We start from the raw sequence: 20,625 nt of genomic DNA, 5'->3' as shown, positions 1-20,625 counted from the left end.
CTGCAATGGAAGCATGCTGGGCCCATAACCCAGAGGTAGGCAGATTGAAACTATCCTTTGCTATATGCATTTTTTTTTGTTAATTTAAGTAATCAAAACTGGGATTGATATTTTTGCTCTTTTATTTTTACTTAAAGTACAATAACTTTTACCATTTTAATTTGTTTTAATAGTATATTGACAGTATAGTTTTCTTTAAAAAATCCACTTAATTTTCTTTACCCTATTATTAAAAGGGTAATTGACAAAAACAAACTACATTGTCACCAGAAGAGCAATACAAAATGTACAAGTGATATATTAAAATCATCTTTCCAGCTTGAATTTCAATGATGCATTGGGGCAACAATTTTGTGAGAAACATCTTCACCCTTAAATACAGATTTTCTTAATTCCTTACCTGTGTGCTAATTAGATATCACATTGTTTTCACATTAAACAGACTTCTACATGAGAAAGCAGCAAGGATGCAGTGGCGTTAATGTTTCCTGGTGTCAACCTGTATTATTTCAGTAGACATTGAAATGAGGATGCATCTTGCTGCCTTTCCAATGAAGCAAGTTTAATTTAGTAATAGGTGAAAAACCATCCCTACAAAGGTGTTAATCAGAGACTTGGCTTTGTGGACACTTTTCAGAGAACAAATTTGTTAGCATAAAAATAAAGCCAGAAAATGAAGAGCTGTTTAATCACTCAATTGGATTTTTTTTTGCCAGCATATTTCTTTTTCTCTGCAACCCACTGCTAAATTGTGCTTCCTAGCTTTTTTTATAAAATCAATGAATCAAATCTAACTCTGATTACATCAGAGAAGGCCAGGTACCCTACACCATAACAGGGGGTTTGAAATTTTGACTTGTCTACTTAAAGATCACCAAAATCTGATAACAAGGTCAATTACTTCCCTGGTTGGGATTGAACCACCAACCTTTTGGTTAGTAGCCGGACACACTAACTGATTGCGCCACAGAGACACTTTGCGAAAAGTCCATACTGACAAAGGCTAATAAGCATACATCTAGAACGTTTCCTAGAAAAATTTTAAAAAGTCAATAATCTGGAGAGTTTTTGTAAGATGTTTCTTCCATCAACCAACAAAGAAACACATTGGTACTTTCCCATGATGACTGAGTGCTTCAGGATCTCTTGCACTTACATGTGCAGCAGAGTACTGCAATGGAAGCATGCTGGGCCCATAACCCAGAGGTAGGCAGATTGAAACTATCCTTTGCTATATGCATTTTTTTTGTTAATTTAAGTAATCAAAACTGGGATTGATATTTTTGCTTTTTTATTTTTACTTAAAGTACAATAACTTTTACCATTTTAATTTGTTTTAATAGTATATTGACAGTATAGTTTTCTTTAAAAAATCCACTTAATTTTCTTTACCCTATTATTAAAAGGGTATTTGACAAAAACAAACTACATTGTCACCAGAAGAGCAATACAAAATGTACAAGTGATATATTAAAATCATCTTTCCAGCTTGAATTTCAATGATGCATTGGGGCAACGATTTTGTGAGAAACATCTTCACCCTTAAATAAAGATTTTCTTAATTCCTTACCTGTGTGCTAATTAGATATCACCTTGTTTTCACATTAAACAGACTTCTACATGAGAAAGCAGCAAGGATGCAGTGGCGTTAATGTTTCCTGGTGTCAACCTGTATTATTTCAGTAGACATTGAAATGAGGATGCATCTTGCTGCCTTTCCAATGAAGCAAGTTTAATTTAGTAATAGGTGAAAAACCATCCCTACAAAGGTGTTAATCAGAGACTTGGCTTTGTGGACACTTTTCAGAGAACAAATTTGTTAGCATAAAAATAAAGCCAGAAAATGAAGAGCTGTTTAATCACTCAATTGGATTTTTTTTTGCCAGCATATTTCTTTTTCTCTGCAACCCACTGCTAAATTGTGCTTCCTAGCTGTTTTTATAAAATCAATGAATCAAATCTAACTCTGATTGCATCAGAGAAGGCCAGGTACCCTACACCATAACAGGGGGTTTGAAATTTTGACTTGTCTACTTAAAGATCACCAAAATCTGATAACAAGGTCAATTACGTCCCTGGGTGGGATTGAACCACCAACCTTTTGGTTAGTAGCCGGACACACTAACCGATTGCGCCACAGAGACCCTTTGCAAAAAGAACTTACTGACAAAGGCTAATAAGCATACATCTAGAACGTTTCCTAGAAAAACTTAAAAAGTCAATAATCTGGAGAGTTTTTGTAAGATGTTTCTTCCATCAACCAACGAAGAAACACATTGGTACTTTCCCATGATGACTGAGTGCTTCAGGATCTCTTGCACTTACATGTGCAGCAGTCTACTGCAATGGAAGCATGCTGGGCCCATAACCCAGAGGTAGGCAGATTGAAACTATCCTTTGCTATATGCATTTTTTTTGTTAATTTAAGTAATCAAAACTGGGATTGATATTTTTGCTCTTTCATTTTTACTTAAAGTACAATAACTTTTACCATTTTAATTTGTTTTAATAGTATATTGACAGTATAGTTTTCTTTAAAAAATCCACTTAATTTTCTTTACCCTATTATTAAAAGGGTAATTGACAAAAACAAACTACATTGTCACCAGAAGAGCAATACAAAATGTACAAGTGATATATTAAAATCATCTTTCCAGCTTGAATTTCAATGATGCATTGGGGCAACGATTTTGTGAGAAACATCTTCACCCTTAAATAAAGATTTTCTTAATTCCTTACCTGTGTGCTAATTAGATATCACCTTGTTTTCACATTAAACAGACTTCTACATGAGAAAGCAGCAAGGATGCAGTGGCGTTAATGTTTCCTGGTGTCAACCTGTATTATTTCAGTAGACATTGAAATGAGGATGCATCTTGCTGCCTTTCCAATGAAGCAAGTTTAATTTAGTAATAGGTGAAAAACCATCCCTACAAAGGTGTTAATCAGAGACTTGGCTTTGTGGACACTTTTCAGAGAACAAATTTGTTAGCATAAAAATAAAGCCAGAAAATGAAGAGCTGTTTAATCACTCAATTGGATTTTTTTTTGCCAGCATATTTCTTTTTCTCTGCAACCCACTGCTAAATTGTGCTTCCTAGCTGTTTTTATAAAATCAATGAATCAAATCTAACTCTGATTACATCAGAGAAGGCCAGGTACCTTACACCATAACAGGGGGTTTGAAATTTTGACTTGTCTACTTAAAGATCACCAAAATCTGATAACAAGGTCAATTACGTCCCTGGTTGGGACTGAACCACCAACCTTTTGGTTAGTAGCCGGACACACTAACTGATTGCGCCACAGAGACACTTTGCAAAAAGTACATACTGACAAAGGCTAATAAGCATACATCTAGAACGTTTCATAGAAAAACTTTAAAAAGTCAATAATCTGGAGAGTTTTTGTAAGATGTTTCTTCCATCAACCAACAAAGAAACACATTGGTACTTTCCCATGATGACTGAGTGCTTCAGGATCTCTTGCACTTACATGTGCAGCAGAGTACTGCAATGGAAGCATGCTGGGCCCATAACCCAGAGGTAGGCAGATTGAAACTATCCTTTGCTATATGCATTTTTTTTGTTAATTTAAGTAATCAAAACTGGGATTGATATTTTTGCTCTTTTATTTTTACTTAAAGTACAATAACTTTTACCATTTTAATTTGTTTTAATAGTATATTGACAGTATAGTTTTCTTTAAAAAATCCACTTAATTATCTTTACCCTATTATTAAAAGGGTAATTGACAAAAACAAACTACATTGTCACCAGAAGAGCAATACAAAATGTACAAGTGATATATTAAAATCATCTTTCCAGCTTGAATTTCAATGATGCATTGGGGCAACGATTTTGTGAGAAACATCTTCACCCTTAAATAAAGATTTTCTTAATTCCTTACCTGTGTGCTAATTAGATATCACCTTGTTTTCACATTAAACAAACTTCTACATGAGAAAGCAGCAAGGATGCAGTGGCGTTAATGTTTCTTGGTATCAACCTGTATTATTTCAGTAGACATTGAAATGAGGATGCATCTTGCTGCCTTTCCAATGAAGCAAGTTTAATTTAGTAATAGGTGAAAAACCATCCCTACAAAGGTGTTAATCAGAGACTTGGCTTTGTGGACACTTTTCAGAGAACAAATTTGTTAGCATAAAAATAAAGCCAGAAAATGAAGAGCTGTTTAATCACTCAATTGGATTTTTTTTTGCCAGCATATTTCTTTTTCTCTGCAACCCACTGCTAAATTGTGCTTCCTAGCTGTTTTTATAAAATCAATGAATCAAATCTAACTCTGATTACATCAGAGAAGGCCAGGTACCCTACACCATAACAGGGGGTTTGAAATTTTGACTTGTCTACTTAAAGATCACCAAAATCTGATAACAAGGTCAATTACGTCCCTGGGTGGGATTGAACCACCAACCTTTTGGTTAGTAGCCGGACACACTAACCGATTGCGGTACAGAGACACTTTGCGAAAATTACATACTGACAAAGGCTAATAAGCATACATCTAGAACGTTTCCTAGAAAAACTTTAAAAAGTCAATAATCTGGAGAGTTTTTGTAAGATGTTTCTTCCATCAACCAACGAAGAAACACATTGGTACTTTCCCATGATGACTGAGTGCTTCAGGATCTCTTGCACTTACATGTGCAGCAGAGTACTGCAATGGAAGCATGCTGGGCCCATAACCCAGAGGTAGGCAGATTGAAACTATCCTTTGCTATATGCATTTTTTTTGTTAATTTAAGTAATCAAAACTGGGATTGATATTTTTGCTCTTTTATTTTTACTTAAAGTACAATAACTTTTACCATTTTAATTTGTTTTAATAGTATGTTGACAGTATAGTTTTCTTTAAAAAATCCACTTAATTTTCTTTACCCTATTATTAAAAGGGTAATTGACAAAAACAAACTACATTGTCACCAGAAGAGCAATACAAAATGTACAAGTGATATATTAAAATCATCTTTCCAGCTTGAATTTCAATGATGCTTTGGGGCAACGATTTTGTGAGAAACATCTTCACCCTTAAATAAAGATTTTCTTAATTCCTTACCTGTGTGCTAATTAGATATCACCTTGTTTTCACATTAAACAGACTTCCACATGAGAAAGCAGCAAGGATGCAGTGGTGTTAATGTTTCCTGGTGTCAACCTGTATTATTTCAGTAGAAATTGAAATGAGGATGCATCTTGCTGCCTTTCCAATGAAGCAAGTTTAATTTAGTAAGAGGTGAAAAACCATCCCTACAAAGGTGTTAATCAGAGACTTAGCTTTGTGGACACTTTTCAGAGAACAAATTTGTTAGCATAAAAATAAAGCCAGAAAATGAAGAGCTGTTTAATCACTCAATTGGATTTTTTTTGCCAGCATATTTCTTTTTCTCTGCAACCCACTGCTAAATTGTGCTTCCTAGCTGTTTTTATTAAATCACTGAATCAAATCTAACTCTGATTACATCAGAAAAGGCCAGGTACCCTACACCATAACAGGGGGTTTGAAATTTTGACTTGTCTACTTAAAGATCACCAAAATCTGATAACAAGGTCAATTACGTCCCTGGGTGGGATTGAACCACCAACCTTTTGGTTAGTAGCCAGACACACTAACCGATTGCGCCACAGAGACACTTCGCAAAAAGTACATACTGACAAAGGCTAATAAGCATACATCTAGAACGTTTCCTAGAAAAACTTTAAAAAGTCAATAATCTGGAGAATTTTTGTAAAATGTTTCTTCCATCAACCAACGAAGAAACACATTGGTACTTTCCCATGATGAGTGAGTGCTTCAGGATCTCTTGCACTTACATGTGCAGCAGAGTACTGCAATGGAAGCATGCTGGGCTCATAACCCAGAGGTAGGCAGATTGAAACTATCCTTTGCTATATGCATTTTTTTTGTTAATTTAAATAATCAAAACTGGGATTGATATTTTTGCTCTTTTATTTTTACTTGAAGTACAATAACTTTTACCATTTTAATTTGTTTGAATAGTATATTGACAGTATAGTTTTCTTTAAAAAATCAACTTAATTTTCTTTACCCTATTATTAAAAGGGTAATTGACAAAAACAAACTACATTGTCACCAGAAGAGCAATACAAAATGTACAAGTGATATATTAAAATCATCTTTCCAGCTTGAATTTCAATGATGCATTGGGGCAACGATCTTGTGAGAAACATCTTCACCCTTAAATAAAGATTTTCTTAATTCCTTACCTGTGTGCTAATTAGATATCACCTTGTTTTCACATTAAACAGACTTCCACATGAGAAAGCAGCAAGGATGCAGTGGCGTTAATGTTTCCTGGTGTCAACCTGTATTATTTCAGTAGAAATTGAAATGAGGATGCATCTTGCTGCCTTTCCAATGAAGCAAGTTTAATTTAGTAATAGGTGAAAAACCATCCCTACAAAGGTGTTAATCAGAGACTTTGCTTTGTGGACACTTTTCAGAGAACAAATTTGTTAGCATAAAAATAAAGCCAGAAAATGAAGAGCTGTTTAATCACTCAATTGGATTTTTTTTTCCAGCATATTTCTTTTTCTCTGCAACCCGCTGCTAAATTGTGCTTCCTATCTGTTTTTATAAAATCACTGAATCAAATCTAACTCTGATTACATCAGAGAAGGCCAGGTACCCTACACCATAACAGAGGGTTTGAAATTTTGACTTGTCTACTTAAAGATCACCAAAATCTGATAACAAGGTCAATTACGTCCCTGGGTGGGATTGAACCACCAACCTTTTGGTTAGTAACCAGACACACTAACCGATTGCGCCACAGAGACACTTTGTAAAAAGTACGTACTGACAAAGGCTAATAAGCATACATCTAGAACGTTTCCTAGAAAAACTTTAAAAAGTCAATAATCTGGAGAGTTTTTGTAAGATGTTTCTTCCATCAACCAACGAAGAAACACATTGGTACTTTCCCATGATGAGTGAGTGCTTCAGGATCTACTGCACTTACATGTGCAGCAGAGTACAGCAATGGAAGCATGCTGGGCACATAACCCAGAGGTAAGCAGATTGAAACTATCCTCTGCTATATGCATTTTTTTTTGTTAATTAAAGTAATCCAAAACTGGGATTGATATTTTGGCTCTTTTATTTTTACTTAAAGTACAACAACTTTTACCATTTTAATTTGTTTTAATAGTATATTGACAGTATTGTTTTCTTTCAAAAATCCACTTAATTTTCTTTACCCTATTATTAAAATGGTAATTGACAAAAACAAACTACATTGTCACCAGAAGAGCAATACAAAATGTACAAGTGATATATTAAAATCATCTTTCCAGCTTGAATTTCAATGATGCATTGGGGCAACGATTTTGTGAGAAACATCTTCACCCTTAAATAAAGATTTTCTTAATTCCTTACCTGTGTGCTAATTAGATATCACCTTGTTTTCACATTAAACAGACTTCTACATGAGAAAGCAGCAAGGATGCAGTGGCGGTAATGTTTCCTGGTGTCAACCTGTATTATTTCAGTAGACATTGAAATGAAGATGCATCTTGCTGCCTTTCCAATGAAGCAAGTTTAATTAAGTAATAGGTGAAAAACCATCCCTACAAAGGTGTTAATCAGAGACTTGGCTTTGTGGACACTTTTCAGAGAACAAATTTGTTAGCATAAAAATAAAGCCAGAAAATGAAGAGCTGTTTAATCACTCAATTGGATTTTTTTTGCCAGCATATTTCTTTTTCTCTGCAACCCACTGCTAAATTGTGCTTCCTAGCTGTTTTTATTAAATCACTGAATCAAATCTAACTCTGATTACATCAGAAAAGGCCAGGTACCCTACACCATAAGAGGGGGTTTGAAATTTTGACTTGTCTACTTAAAGATCACCAAAATCTGATAACAAGGTCAATTACGTCCCTGGGTGGGATTGAACCACCAACCTTTTGGTTAGTAGCCGGACACACTAACCGATTGCGCCACAGAGACACTTTGCAAAAGTACATACTGACAAAGGCTAATAAGCATTCATCTAAAACGTTTCCTAGAAAAACTTTAAAAAGTCAATAATCTGGAGAGTTTTTGTAAGATGTTTCTTCCATCAACCAACGAAGAAACACATTGGTACTTTCCCATGATGAGTGAGTGCTTCAGGATCTACTGCACTTACATGTGCAGCAGAGTACAGGAATGGAAGCATGCTGGGCACATAACCCAGAGGTAAGCAGATTGAAACTATCCTCTGCTATATGCATTTTTTTTTGTTAATTAAAGTAATCCAAAACTGGGATTGATATTTTGGCTCTTTTATTTTTACTTAAAGTACAATAACTTTTACCATTTTAATTTGTTTTAATAGTATATTGACAGTATTGTTTTCTTTCAAAAATCCACTTAATTTTCTTTACCCTATTATTAAAATGGTAATTGACAAAAACAAACTACATTGTCACCAGAAGAGCAATACAAAATGTACAAGTGATATATTAAAATCATCTTTCCAGCTTGAATTTCAATGATGCATTGGGGCAACGATTTTGTGAGAAACATCTTCACCCTTAAATAAAGATTTTCTTAATTCCTTACCTGTGTGCTAATTAGATATCACCTTGTTTTCACATTAAACAGACTTCCACATAAGAAAGCAGCAAGGATGCAGTGGCGTTAATGTTTCCTGGTGTCAACCCGTATTATTTCAGTAGACATTGAAATGAGGATGCATCTTGCTGCCTTTCCAATGAAGCAAATTTAATTTAGTAATAGGTGAAAAACCATCCCTACAAAGGTGTTAATCAGAGACTTGGCTTTGTGGACACTTTTCAGAGAACAAATTTGTTAGCATAAAAATAAAGCCAGAAAATTAAGAGCTGTTTAATCACTCAATTGGATTTTTTTGCCAGCATATTTCTTTTTCTCTGCAACCCACTGCTAAATTGTGCTTCCTAGCTGTTTTTATAAAATCACTGAATCAAATCTAACTCTGATTACATCAGAGAAGGCCAGGTACCCTACACCATAAGAGGGGGTTTGAAATGTTGACTTGTCTACTTAAAGATCACCAAAATCTGATCACAAGGTCAATTACGTCCCTGGGTGGGATTGAACCACCAACCTTTTGGTTTATAGCCGTACACACTAACTGATTGCGCCACAGAGACACTTTGCAAAAGTATATACTGACAAAGGCTAATAAGCATTCATCTAAAACGTTTCCTAGAAAAACTTTAAAAAGTCAATAATCTGGAGAGTTTTTGTAAGATGTTTCTTCCATCCACCAACGAAGAAACACATTGGTACTTTCCCATGATGAGTGAGTGCTTCAGGATCTCTTGCACTTACATGTGCAGCAAAGTACTGCAATGGAAGCATGCTGGGCCCATAACCCAGAGGTAGGCAGATTAAAACTATCCTCTGCTATATGCATTTTTTTTTGTTAATTAAAGTAATCCAAAACTGGGATTGATATTTTGGCTCTTTTATTTTTACTTAAAGTACAATAACTTTTACCATTTTAATTTGTTTTAATAGTATATTGAAAGTATTATTTTCTTTAAAAAATCCACTTAATTTTCTTTACCCTATTATTAAAATGGTAATTGACAAAAACAAACTACATTGTCACCAGAAGAGCAATACAAAATGTACAAGTGATATATTAAAATCATCTTTCCAGCTTGAATTTCAATGATGCATTGGGGCAACGATTTTGTGAGAAACATCTTCACCCTTAAATAAAGATTTTCTTAATTCCTTACCTGTGTGCTAATTAGATATCACCTTGTTTTCACATTAAACAGACTTCCACATGAGAAAGCAGCAAGGATGCAGTGGCGATAATGTTTCCTGGTGTCAACCTGTATTATTTCAGTAGACATTGAAATGAGGATGCATCTTGCTGCCTTTCCAATGAAGCAAGTTTAATTTAGTAATAGGTGAAAAACCATCCTTACAAAGGTGTTAATCAGAGACTTGGCTTTGTGGACACTTTTCAGAGAACAAATTTGTTAGCATAAAAATAAAGCCAGAAAATGAAGAGCTGTTTAATCACTCAATTGGATTTTTTTGCCAGCATATTTCTTTTTCTCTGCAACCCACTGCTAAATTGTGCTTCCTAGCTGTTTTTATAAAATCACTGAATCAAATCTAACTCTGATTACATCAGAGAAGGCCAGGTACCCTACACCATAAGAGGGGGTTTGAAATTTTGACTTGTCTACTTAAAGATCACCAAAATTTGATAACAAGGTCAATTACATCCCTGGGTGGGATTGAACCACCAACCTTTTGGTTAATAGCCATACACACTAACTGATTGCGCCACAGAGACACTTTGCGAAAGTACATACTGACAAAGGCTAATAAGCATTCATCTAAAACGTTTCCTAGAAAAACTTTAAAAAGTCAATAATCTGGAGAGTTTTTGTAAGATGTTTCTTCCATCAACCAACGAAGAAACACATTGGTACTTTCCCATGATGAGTGAGTGCTTCAGGATCTACTGCACTTACATGTGCAGCAGAGTACAGCAATGGAAGCATGCTGGGCACATAACCCAGAGGTAAGCAGATTGAAACTATCCTCTGCTATATGCATTTTTTTTTGTTAATTAAAGTAATCCAAAACTGGGATTGATATTTTGGCTCTTTTATTTTTACTTAAAGTACAATAACTTTTACCATTTTAATTTGTTTTAATAGTATATTGACAGTATTGTTTTCTTTCAAAAATCCACTTAATTTTCTTTACCCTATTATTAAAATGGTAATTGACAAAAACAAACTACATTGTCACCAGAAGAGCAATACAAAATGTACAAGTGATATATTAAAATCATCTTTCCAGCTTGAATTTCAATGATGCATTGGGGCAACGATTTTGTGAGAAACATCTTCACCCTTAAATAAAGATTTTCTTAATTCCTTACCTGTGTGCTAATTAGATATCACCTTGTTTTCACATTAAACAGACTTCTACATGAGAAAGCAGCAAGGATGCAGTGGCGGTAATGTTTCCTGGTGTCAACCTGTATTATTTCAGTAGACATTGAAATGAAGATGCATCTTGCTGCCTTTCCAATGAAGCAAGTTTAATTTAGTAATAGGTGAAAAACCATCCCTACAAAGGTGTTAATCAGAGACTTGGCTTTGTGGACACTTTTCAGAGAACAAATTTGTTAGCATAAAAATAAAGCCAGAAAATGAAGAGCTGTTTAATCACTCAATTGGATTTTTTTTGCCAGCATATTTCTTTTTATCTGCAACCCACTGCTAAATTGTGCTTCCTAGCTGTTTTTATTAAATCACTGAATCAAATCTAACTCTGATTACATCAGAAAAGGCCAGGTACCCTACACCATAACAGGGGGTTTGAAATTTTGACTTGTCTACTTAAAGATCACCAAAATCTGATAACAAGGTCAATTACGTCCCTGGGTGGGATTGAACCACCAACCTTTTGGTTAGTAGCCGGACACACTAACCGATTGCGCCACAGAGACACTTCACAAAAAGTGTATACTGACAAAGGCTAATAAGCATACATCTAGAACGTTTCCTAGAAAAACTTTAAAAAGTCAATAATCTGGAGAGTTTTTTTAAGATGTTTCTTCCATCAACCAACGAAGAAACACATTGGTACTTTCCTATGATGAGTGAGTGCTTCAGGATCTCTTGCACTTACATGTGCAGCAGAGTACTGCAATGGAAGCATGCTGGGCCCATAACCCAGAGGTAGGCAGATTGAAACTATCCTTTGCTATATGCATTTTTTTTGTTAATTTAAGTAATCAAAACTGGGATTGATATTTTTGCTCTTTTATTTTTACTTAAAGTACAATAACTTTTACCATTTTAATTTGTTTTAATAGTATATTGACAGTATTGTTTTCTTTCAAAAATCCACTTAATTTTCTTTACCCTATTATTAAAATGGTAATTGACAAAAACAAACTACATTGTCACCAGAAGAGCAATACAAAATGTACAAGTGATATATTAAAATCATCTTTCCAGCTTGAATTTCAATGATGCATTGGGGCAACGATTTTGTGAGAAACATCTTCACCCTTAAATAAAGATTTTCTTAATTCCTTACCTGTGTGCTAATTAGATATCACCTTGTTTTCACATTAAACAGACTTCCACATGAGAAAGCAGCAAGGATGCAGTGGCGATAATGTTTCCTGGTGTCAACCTGTATTATTTCAGTAGACATTGAAATGAGGATGCATCTTGCTGCCTTTCCAATGAAGCAAGTTTAATTTAGTAATAGGTGAAAAACCATCCTTACAAAGGTGTTAATCAGAGACTTGGCTTTGTGGATACTTTTCAGAGAACAAATTTGTTAGCATAAAAATAAAGCCAGAAAATGAAGAGCTGTTTAATCACTCAATTGGATTTTTTTGCCAGCATATTTCTTTTTCTCTGCAACCCACTGCTAAATTGTGCTTCCTAGCTGTTTTTATAAAATCACTGAATCAAATCTAACTCTGATTACATCAGAGAAGGCCAGGTACCCTACACCATAAGAGGGTGTTTGAAATTTTGACTTGTCTACTTAAAGATTACCAAAATCTGATAACAAGGTCAATTACGTCCCTGGGTGGGATTGAACCACCAACCTTTTGGTTAATAGCCATACACACTAACTGATTGCGCCACAGAGACACTTTGCAAAAGTACATACTGACAAAGGCTAATAAGCATTCATCTAAAACGTTTCCTAGAAAAACTTTAAAAAGTCAATAATCTGGAGAGTTTTTGTAAGATGTTTCTTCCATCAACCAACGAAGAAACACATTAGTACTTTCCCATGATGAGTGAGTGCTTCAGGATCTACTGCACTTACATGTGCAGCAGAGTACAGCAATGGAAGCATGCTGGGCACATAACCCAGAGGTAAGCAGATTGAAACTATCCTCTGCTATATGCATTTTTTTTTGTTAATTAAAGTAATCCAAAACTGGGATTGATATTTTGGCTCTTTTATTTTTACTTAAAGTACAATAACTTTTACCATTTTAATTTGTTTTAATAGTATATTGACAGTTTTGTTTTCTTTCAAAAATCCACTTAATTTTCTTTACCCTATTATTAAAATGGTAATTGACAAAAACAAACTACATTGTCACCAGAAGAGCAATACAAAATGTACAAGTGATATATTAAAATCATCTTTCCAGCTTGAATTTCAATGATGCATTGGGGCAACGATTTTGTGAGAAACATCTTCACCCTTAAATAAAGATTTTCTTAATTCCTTACCTGTGTGCTAATTAGATATCACCTTGTTTTCACATTAAACAGACTTCTACATGAGAAAGCAGCAAGGATGCAGTGGCGGTAATGTTTCCTGGTGTCAACCTGTATTATTTCAGTAGACATTGAAATGAAGATGCATCTTGCTGCCTTTCCAATGAAGCAAGTTTAATTTAGTAATAGGTGAAAAACCATCCCTACAAAGGTGTTAATCAGAGACTTGGCTTTGTGGACACTTTTCAGAGAACAAATTTGTTAGCATAAAAATAAAGCCAGAAAATGAAGCGCTGTTTAATCACTCAATTGGATTTTTTTTGCCAGCATATTTCTTTTTCTCTGCAACCCACTGCTAAATTGTGCTTCCTAGCTGTTTTTATTAAATCACTGAATCAAATCTAACTCTGATTACATCAGAAAAGGCCAGGTACCCTACACCATAACAGGGGGTTTGAAATTTTGACTTGTCTACTTAAAGATCACCAAAATCTGATAACAAGGTCAATTACGTCCTTGGGTGGGATTGAACCACCAACCTTTTGGTTAGTAGCCGGACACACTAACCGATTGCGCCACAGAGACACTTTGCAAAAAGTACATACTGACAAAGGCTAATAAGCATACATCTAGAACGTTTCCTAGAAAAACTTTAAAAAGTCAATAATCTGGAGAGTTTTTGTAAGATGTTTCTTCCATCAACCAACGAAGAAACACATTGGTACTTTCCCATGATGAGTGAGTGCTTCAGGATCTCTTGCACTTACATGTGCAGCAAAGTACTGCAATGGAAGCATGCTGGGCCCATAACCCAGAGGTAGGCAGATTAAAACTATCCTCTGCTATATGCATATTTTTTTGTTAATTAAAGTAATCCAAAACTGGGATTGATATTTTTGCTCTTTTATTTTTCATTAAAGTACAATAACTTTTACCATTTTAATTTGTTTTAATAGTATATTGAAAGTATTGTTTTCTTTAAAAAATCCACTTAATTTTCTTTACCCTATTATTAAAATGGTAATTGACAAAAACAAACTACATTGTCACCAGAAGAGCAATACAAAATGTACAAGTGATATATTAAAATCATCTTTCCAGCTTGAATTTCAATGATGCATTGGGGCAACGATTTTGTGAGAAACATCTTCACCCTTAAATAAAGATTTTCTTAATTCCTTACCTGTGTGCTAATTAGATATCACCTTGTTTTCACATTAAACAGACTTCCACATGAGAAAGCAGCAAGGATGCAGTGGCGATAATGTTTCCTGGTGTCAACCTGTATTATTTCAGTAGACATTGAAATGAGGATGCATCTTGCTGCCTTTCCAATGAAACAAGTTTAATTTAGTAATAGGTGAAAAACCATCCTTACAAAGGTGTTAATCAGAGACTTGGCTTTGTGGACACTTTTCAGAGAACAAATTTGTTAGCATAAAAATAAAGCCAGAAAATGAAGAGCTGTTTAATCACTCAATTGGATTTTTTTGCCAGCATATTTCTTTTTCTCTGCAACCCACTGCTAAATTGTGCTTCCTAGCTGTTTTTATAAAATCACTGAATCAAATCTAACTCTGATTACATCAGAGAAGGCCAGGTACCCTACACCATAAGAGGGGGTTTGAAATTTTGACTTGTCTACTTAAAGATCACCAAAATCTGATAACAAGGTCAATTACGTCCCTGGGTGGGATTGAACCACCAACCTTTTGGTTAATAGCAATACACACTAACTGATTGCGCCACAGAGACACTTTGCAAAATTACATACTGACAAAGGCTAATAAGCATTCATCTAAAACGTTTCCTAGAAAAACTTTAAAAAGTCAATAATCTGGAGAGTTTTTGTAAGATGTTTCTTCCATCAACCAACGAAGAAACACATTGGTACTTTCCCATGATGAGTGAGTGCTTCAGGATCTACTGCACTTACATGTGCAGCAGAGTACAGCAATGGAAGCATGCTGGGCACATAACCCAGAAGTAAGCAGATTGAAACTATCCTCTGCTATATGCATTTTTTTTTGTTAATTAAAGTAATCCAAAACTGGGATTGATATTTTGGCTCTTTTATTTTTACTTAAAGTACAACAACTTTTACCATTTTAATTTGTTTTAATAGTATATTGACAGTATTGTTTTCTTTCAAAAATCCACTTAATTTTCTTTACCCTATTATTAAAATGGTAATTGACAAAAACAAACTACATTGTCACCAGAAGAGCAATACAAAATGTACACGTGATATATTAAAATCATCTTTCCAGCTTGAATTTCAATGATGCATTGGGGCAACGATTTTGTGAGAAACATCTTCACCCTTAAATAAAGATTTTCTTAATTCCTTACCTGTGTGCTAATTAGATATCACCTTGTTTTCACATTAAACAGACTTCTACATGAGAAAGCAGCAAGGATGCAGTGGCGGTAATGTTTCCTGGTGTCAACCTGTATTATTTCAGTAGACATTGAAATGAAGATGCATCTTGCTGCCTTTCCAATGAAGCAAGTTTAATTTAGTAATAGGTGAAAAACCATCCCTACAAAGGTGTTAATCAGAGACTTGGCTTTGTGGACACTTTTCAGAGAACAAATTTGTTAGCATAAAAATAAAGCCAGAAAATGAAGAGCTGTTTAATCACTCAATTGGATTTTTTTTGCCAGCATATTTCTTTTTCTCTGCAACCCACTGCTAAATTGTGCTTCCTAGCTGTTTTTATTAAATCACTGAATCAAATCTAACTCTGATTACATCAGAAAAGGCCAGGTACCCTACACCATAACAGGGGGTTTGAAATTTTGACTTGTCTACTTAAAGATCACCAAAATCTGATAACAAGGTCAATTACGTCCCTGGGTGGGATTGAACCACCAACCTTTTGGTTAGTAGCCGGACACACTAACCGATTGCGCCACAGAGACACTTCGCAAAAAGTACATACTGACAAAGGCTAATAAGCATACATCTAGAACGTTTCCTAGAAAAACTTTAAAAAGTCAATAATCTGGAGAGTTTTTGTAAGATGTTTCTTCCATCAACCAACGAAGAAACACATTGGTACTTTCCTATGATGAGTGAGTGCTTCAGGATCTCTTGCACTTACATGTGCAGCAGAGTACTGCAATGGAAGCATGCTGGGCCCATAACCCAGAGGTAGGCAGATTGAAACTATCCTTTGCTATATGCATTTTTTTTGTTAATTTAAGTAATCAAAACTGGGATTGATATTTTTGCTCTTTTATTTTTACTTAAAGTACAATAACTTTTACCATTTTAATTTGTTTTAATAGTATATTGACAGTATTGTTTTCTTTCAAAAATCCACTTAATTTTCTTTACCCTATTATTAAAATGGTAATTGACAAAAACAAACTACATTGTCACCAGAAGAGCAATACAAAATGTACAAGTGATATATTAAAATCATCTTTCCAGCTTGAATTTCAATGATGCATTGGGGCAACGATTTTGTGAGAAACATCTTCACCCTTAAATAAAGATTTTCTTAATTCCTTACCTGTGTGCTAATTAGATATCACCTTGTTTTCACATTAAACAGACTTCCACATGAGAAAGCAGCAAGGATGCAGTGGCGTTAATGTTTCCTGGTGTCAACCTGTATTATTTCAGTAGACATTGAAATGAGGATGCATCTTGCTGCCTTTCCAATGAAGCAAATTTAATTTAGTAATAGGTGAAAAACCATCCTTACAAAGGTGTTAATCAGAGACTTGGCTTTGTGGACACTTTTCAGAGAACAAATTTGGTAGCATAAAAATAAAGCCAGAAAATTAAGAGCTGTTTAATCACTCAATTGGATTTTTTTGCCAGCATATTTCTTTTTCTCTGCAACCCACTGCTAAATTGTGCTTCCTAGCTGTTTTTATAAAATCACTGAATCAAATCTAACTCTGATTACATCAGAGAAGGCCTGGTACCCTACACCATAAGAGGGGGTTTGAAATGTTGACTTGTCTACTTAAAGATCACCAAAATCTGATCACAAGGTCAATTACGTCCCTGGGTGGGATTGAACCACCAACCTTTTGGTTTATAGCCGTTCACACTAACTGATTGCGCCACAGAGACACTTTGCAAAAGTATATACTGACAAAGGCTAATAAGCATTCATCTAAAACGAAACCTAGAAAAACTTTAAAAAGTCAATAATCTGGAGAGTTTTTGTAAGATGTTTCTTCCATCCACCAACGAAGAAACACATTGGTACTTTCCCATGATGAGTGAGTGCTTCAGGATCTCTTGCACTTACATGTGCAGCAAAGTACTGCAATGGAAGCATGCTGGGCCCATAACCCAGAGGTAGGCAGATTAAAACTATCCTCTGCTATATGCATATTTTTTTGTTAATTAAAGTAATCCAAAACTGGGATTGATATTTTTGCTCTTTTATTTTTCATTAAAGTACAATAACTTTTACCATTTTAATTTGTTTTAATAGTATATTGAAAGTATTATTTTCTTTAAAAAATCCACTTAATTTTCTTTACCCTATTATTAAAATGGTAATTGACAAAAACAAACTACATTGTCACCAGAAGAGCAATACACAATGTACAAGTGATATATTAAAATCATCTTTCCAGCTTGAATTTCAATGATGCATTGGGGCAACGATTTTGTGAGAAACATCTTCACCCTTAAATAAAGATTTTCTTAATTCCTTACCTGTGTGCTAATTAGATATCACCTTGTTTTCACATTAAACAGACTTCCACATGAGAAAGCAGCAAGGATGCAGTGGCGATAATGTTTCCTGGTGTCAACCTGTATTATTTCAGTAGACATTGAAATGAGGATGCATCTTGCTGCCTTTCCAATGAAGCAAGTTTAATTTAGTAATAGGTGAAAAACCATCCTTACAAAGGTGTTAATCAGAGACTTGGCTTTGTGGACACTTTTCAGAGAACAAATTTGTTAGCATAAAAATAAAGCCAGAAAATGAAGAGCTGTTTAATCACTCAATTGGATTTTTTTGCCAGCATATTTCTTTTTCTCTGCAACCCACTGCTAAATTGTGCTTCCTAGCTGTTTTTATAAAATCACTGAATCAAATCTAACTCTGATTACATCAGAGAAGGCCAGGTACCCTACACCATAAGAGGGGGTTTGAAATTTTGACTTGTCTACTTAAAGATCACCAAAATCTGATAACAAGGTCAATTACGTCCCTGGGTGGGATTGAACCACCAACCTTTTGGTTAATAGCCATACACACTAACTGATTGCGCCACAGAGACACTTTGCAAAAGTCCATACTGACAAAGGCTAATAAGCATTCATCTAAAACGTTTCCTAGAAAAACTTTAAAAAGTCAATAATCTGGAGAGTTTTTGTAAGATGTTTCTTCCATCAACCAATGAAAAAACACATTGGTACTTTCCCATGATGAGTGAGTGCTTCAGGATCTCTTGCACTTACATGTGCAGCAGAGTACTGCAATGGAAGCATGCTGGGCCCATAACCCAGAGGTAGGCAGATTGAAACTATCCTTTGCTATATGCATTTTTTTTGTTAATTTAAGTAATCAAAACTGGGATTGATATTTTTGCTCTTTTATTTTTACTTAAAGTACAATAACTTTTACCATTTTAATTTGTTTTAATAGTATATTGACAGTATTGTTTTCTTTCAAAAATCCACTTAATTTTCTTTACCCTATTATTAAAATGGTAATTGACAAAAACAAACTACATTGTCACCAGAAGAGCAATACAAAATGTACAAGTGATATATTAAAATCATCTTTCCAGCTTGAATTTCAATGATGCATTGGGGCAACGATTTTGTGAGAAACATCTTCACCCTTAAATAAAGATTTTCTTAATTCCTTACCTGTGTGCTAATTAGATATCACCTTGTTTTCACATTAAACAGACTTCTACATGAGAAAGCAGCAAGGATGCAGTGGCGGTAATGTTTCCTGGTGTCAACCTGTATTATTTCAGTAGACATTGAAATGAAGATGCATCTTGCTGCCTTTCCAATGAAGCAAGTTTAATTTAGTAATAGGTGAAAAACCATCCCTACAAAGGTGTTAATCAGAGACTTGGCTTTGTGGACACTTTTCAGAGAACAAATTTGTTAGCATAAAAATAAAGCCAGAAAATGAAGAGCTGTTTAATCACTCAATTGGATTTTTTTTGCCAGCATATTTCTTTTTCTCTGCAACCCACTGCTAAATTGTGCTTCAGAGCTGTTTTTATTAAATCACTGAATCAAATCTAACTCTGATTACATCAGAAAAGGCCAGGTACCCTACACCATAACAGGGGGTTTGAAATTTTGACTTGTCTACTTAAAGATCACCAAAATTTGATAACAAGGTCAATTACGTCCCTGGGTGGGATTGAACCACCAACCTTTTGGTTAGTAGCTGGACACACTAACCGATTGCGCCACAGAGACACTTTGCGAAAAGTATATACTGACAAAGGCTAATAAGCATACATCTAGAATGTTTCCTAGAAAAGCTTTAAAAAGTCAATAATCTGGAGAGTTTTTGTAAGATGTTTCTTCCATCAACCAACGAAGAAACACATTGGTACTTTCCCATGATGAGTGAGTGCTTCAGGATCTCTTGCACTTACATGTGCAGCAGAGTACTGCAATGGAAGCATGCTGGGCCCATAACCAAGAGGTAGGCAGATTGAAACTATCCTTTGCTATATGCATTTTTTTTTGTTAATTTAAGTAATCAAAACTGGGATTGATATTTTTGCTCTTTTATTTTTACTTAAAGTACAATAACTTTTACCATTTTAATTTGTTTTAATAGTATATTGACAGTATAGTTTTCTTTTAAAAAATCCACTTAATTTTCTTTACCCTATTATTAAAAGGGTAATTGACAAAAACAAACTACATTGTCACCAGAAGAGCAATACAAAATGTACAAGTGATATATTAAAATCATCTTTCCAGCTTGAATTTCAATGATGCATTGGGGCAACGATTTTGTGAGAAACATCTTCACCCTTAAATAAAGATTTTCTTAATTCCTTACCTGTGTGCTAATTAGATATCACCTTGTTTTCACATTAAACAGACTTCTACATGAGAAAGCAGCAAGGATGCAGTGGCGTTAATGTTTCCTGGTGTCAACCTGTATTATTTCAGTAGACATTGAAATGAGGATGCATCTTGCTGCCTTTCCAATGAAGCAAGTTTAATTTAGTTATAGGTGAAAAACCATCCTTACAAAGGTGTTAATCAGAGACTTGGCTTTGTGGACACTTTTCAGAGAACAAATTTGGTAGCATAAAAATAAAGCCAGAAAATTAAGAGCTGTTTAATCACTCAATTGGATTTTTTTGCCAGCATATTTCTTTTTCTCTGCAACCCACTGCT

General features: G+C 34.6%; 6 non-coding genes across 6 annotated transcripts; all 6 read right to left on the bottom strand.

Annotated features, from left to right (window-relative positions):
* Nucleotides 1–2,070: 2,070 nt before the first annotated feature.
* Nucleotides 2,071–2,144, bottom strand: TRNAS-ACU (transfer RNA serine (anticodon ACU)). Its single transcript has one exon. It is a non-coding gene; the product is annotated as a tRNA-Ser (tRNA).
* A 3,434-nt stretch (nucleotides 2,145–5,578) lies between these two features.
* TRNAS-ACU (transfer RNA serine (anticodon ACU)) lies at nucleotides 5,579–5,652 on the bottom strand. Its single transcript has one exon. It is a non-coding gene; the product is annotated as a tRNA-Ser (tRNA).
* A 1,095-nt stretch (nucleotides 5,653–6,747) lies between these two features.
* TRNAS-ACU (transfer RNA serine (anticodon ACU)) lies at nucleotides 6,748–6,821 on the bottom strand. Its single transcript has one exon. It is a non-coding gene; the product is annotated as a tRNA-Ser (tRNA).
* A 1,097-nt stretch (nucleotides 6,822–7,918) lies between these two features.
* Nucleotides 7,919–7,992, bottom strand: TRNAS-ACU (transfer RNA serine (anticodon ACU)). Its single transcript has one exon. It is a non-coding gene; the product is annotated as a tRNA-Ser (tRNA).
* A 3,434-nt stretch (nucleotides 7,993–11,426) lies between these two features.
* On the bottom strand, nucleotides 11,427–11,500 carry TRNAS-ACU (transfer RNA serine (anticodon ACU)). The gene has a single exon. It is a non-coding gene; the product is annotated as a tRNA-Ser (tRNA).
* Nucleotides 11,501–16,104: 4,604 nt separating this feature from the next.
* On the bottom strand, nucleotides 16,105–16,178 carry TRNAS-ACU (transfer RNA serine (anticodon ACU)). The gene has a single exon. It is a non-coding gene; the product is annotated as a tRNA-Ser (tRNA).
* Between the last annotated feature and the right edge of the window lie 4,447 nt (nucleotides 16,179–20,625).

This window comes from Pseudophryne corroboree, chromosome 8 (assembly GCF_028390025.1).
Source record: "Pseudophryne corroboree isolate aPseCor3 chromosome 8, aPseCor3.hap2, whole genome shotgun sequence".
Taxonomy (NCBI): Eukaryota; Metazoa; Chordata; class Amphibia; order Anura; family Myobatrachidae; genus Pseudophryne; species Pseudophryne corroboree.
This window is presented reverse-complemented; position numbering and strand designations above follow the sequence as displayed.